Source organism: Gadus macrocephalus, chromosome 18, assembly GCF_031168955.1.
Source record: "Gadus macrocephalus chromosome 18, ASM3116895v1".
NCBI classification, from domain to species: domain Eukaryota; kingdom Metazoa; phylum Chordata; class Actinopteri; order Gadiformes; family Gadidae; genus Gadus; species Gadus macrocephalus.
This window is the reverse complement of record NC_082399.1, coordinates 5,104,381-5,111,880: the sequence shown is the minus strand read 5'-3', so window position 1 is coordinate 5,111,880 and position 7,500 is coordinate 5,104,381. Positions and strand designations below refer to the sequence as shown.

The following is a 7,500-nucleotide window of genomic DNA, read 5'->3' as shown; positions in this document are numbered from 1 at the left end:
CGAAATATTACAAGATACCTTGATAAATGCATCAATGACTAACTTTTAAGTTGCTTTGGATGAAAATGTTTGCTAAACGACTAAATGATAATGTAATGTGATCATATCCTACATAATTATGTTTAAGATGCTAGAGTGCTTGTCAGATCTCTTCCTCAGTCAAAAAGCATGTGGTGGAAATGTTGTGTCTGTTGTTTTGCAGCTGAACCCAGACGTCAACGTCTTCCAACGCAAGTTTGTCAATGAAGTTCGGAGATGTGAAGAAATGGACCGAAAGCTGAGTAAGAAAGTGTTTATTTTGTTACACTCGGTGTCTGGAAGCGGTCTTGTCACTGACTGAAAACCAAAAGACAATCAAGGTTGAAACTGAAAGGCAAAGTGGTTCGGAGGTTGGAAAAAAAGGGATCTTTGTTGTTCCTTTAAGGGATAGGTGGGTGGGGTCGTGTAGCCATATCGGCCTTCAGAAGATCATTCAAGTCCGGAGAAATGTAGGAGCTATTGTTAGGCTGACCCGTACAGAGACGAAGGGCTGCCAGTTTTTACAGACAAAGGAAAAATAACTGAGTGGAGTTTGTACTTCAACATACGGAAGGTTCAGTCTCTGCACGCAAGTGTTCTCAAAACTATCCGCCAATGAAACGGCTGTCTCCGTTTTTCTGAGACCCTGTCCAAATGATCCCCATGACCCTCCTTGTAGCGATGGGTTTTGCTTTACGGTCAAAATAATACTCGACTGTACGTTAATCGTCATTTATTTAGGCAACGTTTCACCCTTTGCAACATGTTCAAACTTCTCTTCACCTACTGTTATCCAATATGACACATGAGACTCTCTGTTCTTCTACAATATGACACATGAGACTCTCTGTTCCTCTCCAGGGTTTGTTGAGAAGGAGATCAAGAAGGCCAGCATCGCCCAGGTCGACACGGGAGAGAATCCAGAGGTCCCCTTCCCCAGAGACATGATTGATCTGGAGGTAATCTTTCACCGAAGGATAAGATAAACAGGAACAGCTGAAATATAACTGTACTTATACATTTGCTTATTCCTAAATTATAATAGTGATTAATCAGAATCAACCTTGCAAAAGTATATAAAAAAAAAAAGGAGGAATATTTCCTGCCGCAGTAATCTGCGCTGTGATCGGCTGGTGAATACGTGCCGTAAAAGTTAGCAGTGCTGTGATTGGACGATGCTTGTGATTGGCAGGCGACGTTTGAGAAGCTGGAGAACGAGCTGAAGGAGATCAACACCAACCAGGAAGCCCTGAAGAAGAACTTCCTGGAGCTGACGGAGCTGAAGCACATCCTGCGCCGCACCCAACAGTTCTTTGACGAGGTCTTTCACCCATTCATACAAGACTCACCCAAAAACACCCTTTAACAAGGTCTCACACCCGTTCATACAAGACTCACCCAAAAACACCCTTTAACAAGGTCTCTCACCCGCTCATACAGGGCTCACCCATAAACAGCCTTTAACGAGGTCTCAACCATTCATACAGGACTCAACCATAAACACGCTTTGATAAGGTCTCACCCATTCATACAGGACTCGCCCGTAAACACCCTTTGACGAGGTCTCACTCATTCATACATGACATACCCATAAACACCCTTTGACAAGGTCTCACTCATTCATACATGACTTACCCATCAACACCCTTTGACGAGGTCTCACTCATTCACACATGAATCTCCAACAAACACCCTTTAACGTGGTCTCACCCATTAACACATGACTCCTACATAAACACCCTTTAACGTGGTCTCACTCATTAACACATGACTCCTACATAAACACCCTTTAACGTGGTCTCGCCCCTTAACACATGACTCCTACGTAAACACCCTTTAACGTGGTCTCACCCATTAACACATGACTCCTACATAAACTCCCTTTAACGTGGTCTCACCCATTAACACATGACTCCTACATAAACACCCTTTAACGTGGTCTCACTCATTAACACACGACTCCTACATAAACACCCTTTCCACCATGGTCCCCACATCACATCCACCTCTTCCTAAGCTACTGTTTGTCAGTTGAGTGGCTGAACCCCAGTCAACAGGCGAACCTCTCTGTGACAGATGGAGGACCCCAACCTGCTGGAGGAGTCCTCTTCCCTCATGGAAGGGAACGAGGTGGGACGCGGGGCGCCGCTCCGACTGGGGTAGGTGCAACCCGCTCACCCATGCAGGGAAATTCACGCACGGCAGACGCTAGGACCACACAGGGCGGCTCGACTATGGGGAAAAATCCCAATTGATTTGGTCAATTTTGGAGATCAGGATTATTCAAACGATTGTTTTTGAGTTTGAAAACATGTTGTATTTATTCAGCATGTCTCTCCCCAAAATTTCTTTTTTAACTGAGAACTTTGAAATTCCGCCTTAAAGGCACCCAGTGCAACTTTCGAGGCTTAAAAATAAACATTCAATTTCTAGTCTTTTTTACACGTAGTAAGTTTCAATAACTCCATACCATTACATACCGACATTCAAGCAGCAAAGATGAGACGTCGTTGTGTGGTGAGAACTGATAGAAAATCGATAACAACAACAATGCCGCCATTTTCTTTATTTTTTGTAACCTAGAATAAATAAAGCAGGCTTCCAGTCAATGGAAAAATGGCTTCTCCCCACCGGCGATTGTTGTTGTTTACGATTTTCTATCAGTTCTCACCACACAACGACATCTCATCTTTGCTCCTTGAATGTCGATATGTAATGGTATGGAGTTATTGAAACTTACTACGTGTAAAAAAGACTAGAAATTGAATGTTTATTTTTCATTGAATGTTTACATAAAGTTGCACTGGGTGCCTTTAAGAAAATACACAAAATGGTCAAAAAGAAAAATGTTCCATTCTAAAATGATATACCTATCCAGAAGATACGATATGATATACGTATCCAGCTGTTCTGCCCTTTCTATGAAACGTAAAAAAATACATATAGATATTAGAAAAACTATGTTATGTTAATTTTGTGATCGTTTGACGCTAAAATCGAAATTGCGATCAAATTTCGATGAATCGCCCAGCCCTAGGACCACACTGTGTAGGTGCTGCCAGGGTACTGCACTGAAGTATCCGAGCAGAGACGTCCGATCGCTATACAGCCCCGACCGTCCGTGGCCTGGTGACGTCCCCCTCACTGGAACACTCTGATCGACGACCTCGTTCTCGCTCCTCCCAGGTTCGTCGCCGGGGTGATCTGCCGGGAGAGGATCCCCACCTTCGAGAGGATGCTGTGGCGTGTGTGCCGCGGCAACGTGTTCCTGCGCCAGGCGGACATAGAAGACCCCCTGGAGGACCCCGCTACGGTCAGCCAGCCACACACACACACACACACACACACACACACTCACACACACGCAAACACACACACACACAGACACAAACGCGCACACACATACATGCCTACACACACAGACACATAGACGCAGGCACGCACACGCAAACACACAAACACACACACACACACACACACACATGCAAACGCATACAAACACACACAGACACACACATACACACACACACACACACACACTCACACACACTCACACACACACCTTAACGGGGTCTTCTCTGTCCCACAGGGAGACCAGGTTCACAAGTCTGTGTTCATCATCTTCTTCCAAGGGGACCAGCTGAAGAACCGTGTGAAGAAGATCTGCGAGGGGTGGGTGGCGTTCACGCCTGTGTTTAACTACAACTACATGTTAAAGTTACCATGTGTAAGGTTGAGCTCCACCTGGTTAGTTGGCGGGCTCTTTCAGAATTCAGAACACCTTTTAACAGTGATCTGTCCTAACTGGCTGTGCAGCTATGTGACGCTAACTAGTGTAAATCGGCTGTCTGGCTGTGGTCAATTCTAGGGGTTCTGGTAGTGTCACTAGTTAGTATCTCAAAAACAAGGAAAAAGGGTATGGGCTGCCAGCATTTTTTATTGTAGAATATATCAGTTATGGGATGTGATTTTATTGATAACATTGAAGCTAATCTTTAATCAGCATTGACGACAGATTTGAGTTGCGAGTTGACAATTACTAGCAAAGGCAATGCTCGTCAAAATAGTAATATCTGTATCAGTGGCAGTAGTAGTAACATGAGTAGTAGTCATGGTAGTAGTACTAGTAATTGTGGTGCTAGTAGGAGTGCTTCTACGGTGTAACGTATGGAAAGGTAGTGAGGGTAACGCTGAGCCCTCCTCACCAGGTTCCGGGCGTCATTGTACCCGTGTCCTGAGACCCCCATGGAGAGGAAGGAGATGCTGGCTGGAGTCAACACCCGCATCGATGACCTCCAGATGGTAAGTCAACGCACGCTCAATGCTGCCATCAATACACGATCCATACTACCATCAATACACGATCCATGCTCCCATCAATCAATCCATGCCCCGAACTCACCTCAATGCACCCTTCATACTAACCTTGGTACACTCTCACATGAAGGACTAGAATGACTGTATCCATGTGACTAGCAAAAGGTAGAACTACGGCCAGCTCATATTCCTACCTTCGTTTGAAAGTCATTTTTGGGCAATTTAAGGCAAGGAATGTGTACCTGGCATATTCCGGATGTTAGTCCTCATAACAGGCAGAAACATTGAGATTAGGTCGATCTTAGTACCAATTCTTCAATTGTTCAAGCGCCTCACTGCCCCACAAAGTAGATCTACAGTCAAATACATCATTTAATCTTTCAGCAGGGACTTTGTTTTTGTTGTTGATCCGTTCCCTACGGAACAATGAAATAGAAAATGTCCATCACGGTCAACAATGTTTTCCGGATGCAGGTGTTTGTTTTTGATACGATATATTTTGAGCTAAATTTAATCGTATTGTGCAATTGGGTACATGTGGTGTTCAACATGAATCATGGCTATTCAATGTTGTGGAACTTATTAGGCCTAGAAACCAAGCTCGGTTTTGCTTCAGTGGAGGCCTTAATGCTTACCCAGACTGACCCGGTTCCCCGAAGGAGTCGGATTTACCACAATAAAAAACAAATGATGTGTTGTGTGCTCATTTAGCTTGACCTGCCCCTCAAATTAGCCCTGCTCTTAAGTCCATTTACTGGAGCGTTTCACGACAGAACCTCGATAAGCCTATAAATGAATATGGAACATTCCACTGCAATTACCACCTCCTTTTAAGCAAGCCTCCACCAGTCCTCTTATGGTCTGTGTGCTGTCATCTATGCAAGCCACCAGCCAGCCGCACTTCGAAACCCTAAAAAAGTGTTCTACTGAACAATATGCCGTTTTCTTCCCCCTCATTTTCTCGCCGTCTGGAAAAGGATGCTTTAATAATAGTTTAGTGGCGACACAGAAAGAGGGAGAGACTCTCCAGGGATATTCGTTTCACGTTTTGTGTTCCAATATCAGATATTGCCCCTCTCAAATTCTCTGCCAAATAACTAGGTCGAAGAAACACATTTAACGTTTAGTGGATTTTGCAGACACATCCAAAGCGACTTAAAACGATTCATCCACATATATACACACTCATAAACACATTCTCACACCGACAGCAGAGTCTACCATGCAAGGCAACAGCCAACCCATCGTAAGCAGTAAGGGTTAGGTCTATTGCTCAGGGACACCTCAAAGGAGCAAGGGATCGAACAAGCAATACTTTATGCTCTACCTCCTGAGCCGACTCCTCCATTCCTTCTTCTTGTCGTTGATGTTGTTGTCCTAGCTCGTGTCTGTAGGAGTGATTCACCCAGGACCAGGGTCTTAAGGGACTCACTCTCTCCCCCTCCCCCCCCCCCCCAGGTCCTGAACCAGACTGAGGACCACCGGCAGCGGGTGCTCCAGGCGGCCTCCAAGACGATGCGCGTGTGGTTCATCAAGGTGCGGAAGATGAAGGCCATCTACCACACGCTCAACCTGTGCAACATCGACGTGACCCAGAAGTGCCTGATCGCCGAGGTGTGGTGCCCCGTGTCCGACCTGGACTCCATCCAGTTCGCCCTGCGCCGCGGCACGGTACGTGGTCCTCCAGAAGGGGGGCGGAGCTTCAACCGGCGCCCGCCCCTCAGGCACATCCACACGTCACTCGTTAGGGACTGGAGTGTGGGTTGAGAGGCGTGGTCAGTCCACCTCGCTTGATGAAATAGATTCATTTAAATGATGCTTGACCGTGATAATGTGTGTTGCAGGCTGGTGATAAGGTTAAAGATAAAGGTGTGAAAATGTGGGTATTTCACGATTCAATTTTGATTCCTAAGAGCCACGATCCGCAAAATGTATTATCGATGCAAAACGAATCCCGATTCAAAACCAGGTTCTCGATTCCAGTCGGCTTCGCACTTGAAAAGGCGGTGTGGCAAATGACGTGATGAAACCGAAGTAATGTGTGTTTAAAACAATTTAGTTTTAATATTTGATCAACTTATTGCAATAATGTGAACACACTAAGACAAACTTAAGACAAAAGGATATCACAAGTTATGTATCGATTCAGAATCATATAAGATAGGACTCGCCATTCTAACAAGAATCATTTCCCAAGACTGTGCATATGTAATTTTTGTATCGAGACAAAAAATGTCACACCTTAGTGACCAGACGGCCATGTTTGTTGTGATTGACAGGAGAGGAGTGGCTCCACCGTGCCCTCCATCCTGAACAGGATGCTGACCAAACAGACTCCGCCCACCTTCAACAAGACCAACAAGTTCACCTCCGGCTTCCAGAACATCGTGGACGCCTACGGAATCGGAAACTACCGGGAAATCAACCCAGGTTACACATCTGAACGTCCCACACCTTACATTTACGATTCTGATCCATTCCCTATGTTCTCTGCCATTCAAATGTGTTACATTCACACACTGAGGTGGAGCTTAGCTATGATGTGGCAGGCAAAATGGATTCCCTGAAACAATCTGGGAACAGATTTCCAGATTGGTTCAGATTGGACCGAGCTGTGCTCATACTGAAGTTGGCTAAGTCAACCAGAACAGTTATTCTCAGTTATCGCATTCAATACCAACACTCACTAATCACTGACCCATTGCTTTGACCTTCCATCAAATTAAACTTGAGTAGCAGCTCTTAAATCTCACTGACAGCACCTCCATGAAAACACTGTGCAGTCCGTCGGGTGAAGTTCTCTCTCTCCCTGTGTGCCTCCAGCTCCCTACACCATCATCACCTTCCCCTTTCTGTTCGCCGTCATGTTCGGAGACATGGGCCACGGCCTGCTGATGACCTCCCTCGCCCTCTACCTGGTCATCAGGGAGAGCCGACTGCTCTCGCAGAAGAGCGACAATGAGGTACCAGAGGAAACCAGATGAAACCCGATAAAACCAGATTTAACCAACCAGAGTTGGGGCCAGAGAGGAGCTCTTCATGTAGTCCTGTGTGTATTTAAAGAAATTAATGATGAATTACTGAAAATATCTAATGGGATGTAAATAAAATACGAAAAATGGACAGACAGGTATATGTAAATTTTTTCTCCAAACCAGACCCGTG

The 7,500-nt window shown here is 45.3% G+C and overlaps 1 pseudogene; it reads left to right on the top strand.

Annotated features, from left to right (window-relative positions):
• LOC132446187 (V-type proton ATPase 116 kDa subunit a 1-like) overlaps nucleotides 1-7,500 on the top strand; it is a 22,810-nt pseudogene that overhangs the window by 1,204 nt on the left and 14,106 nt on the right.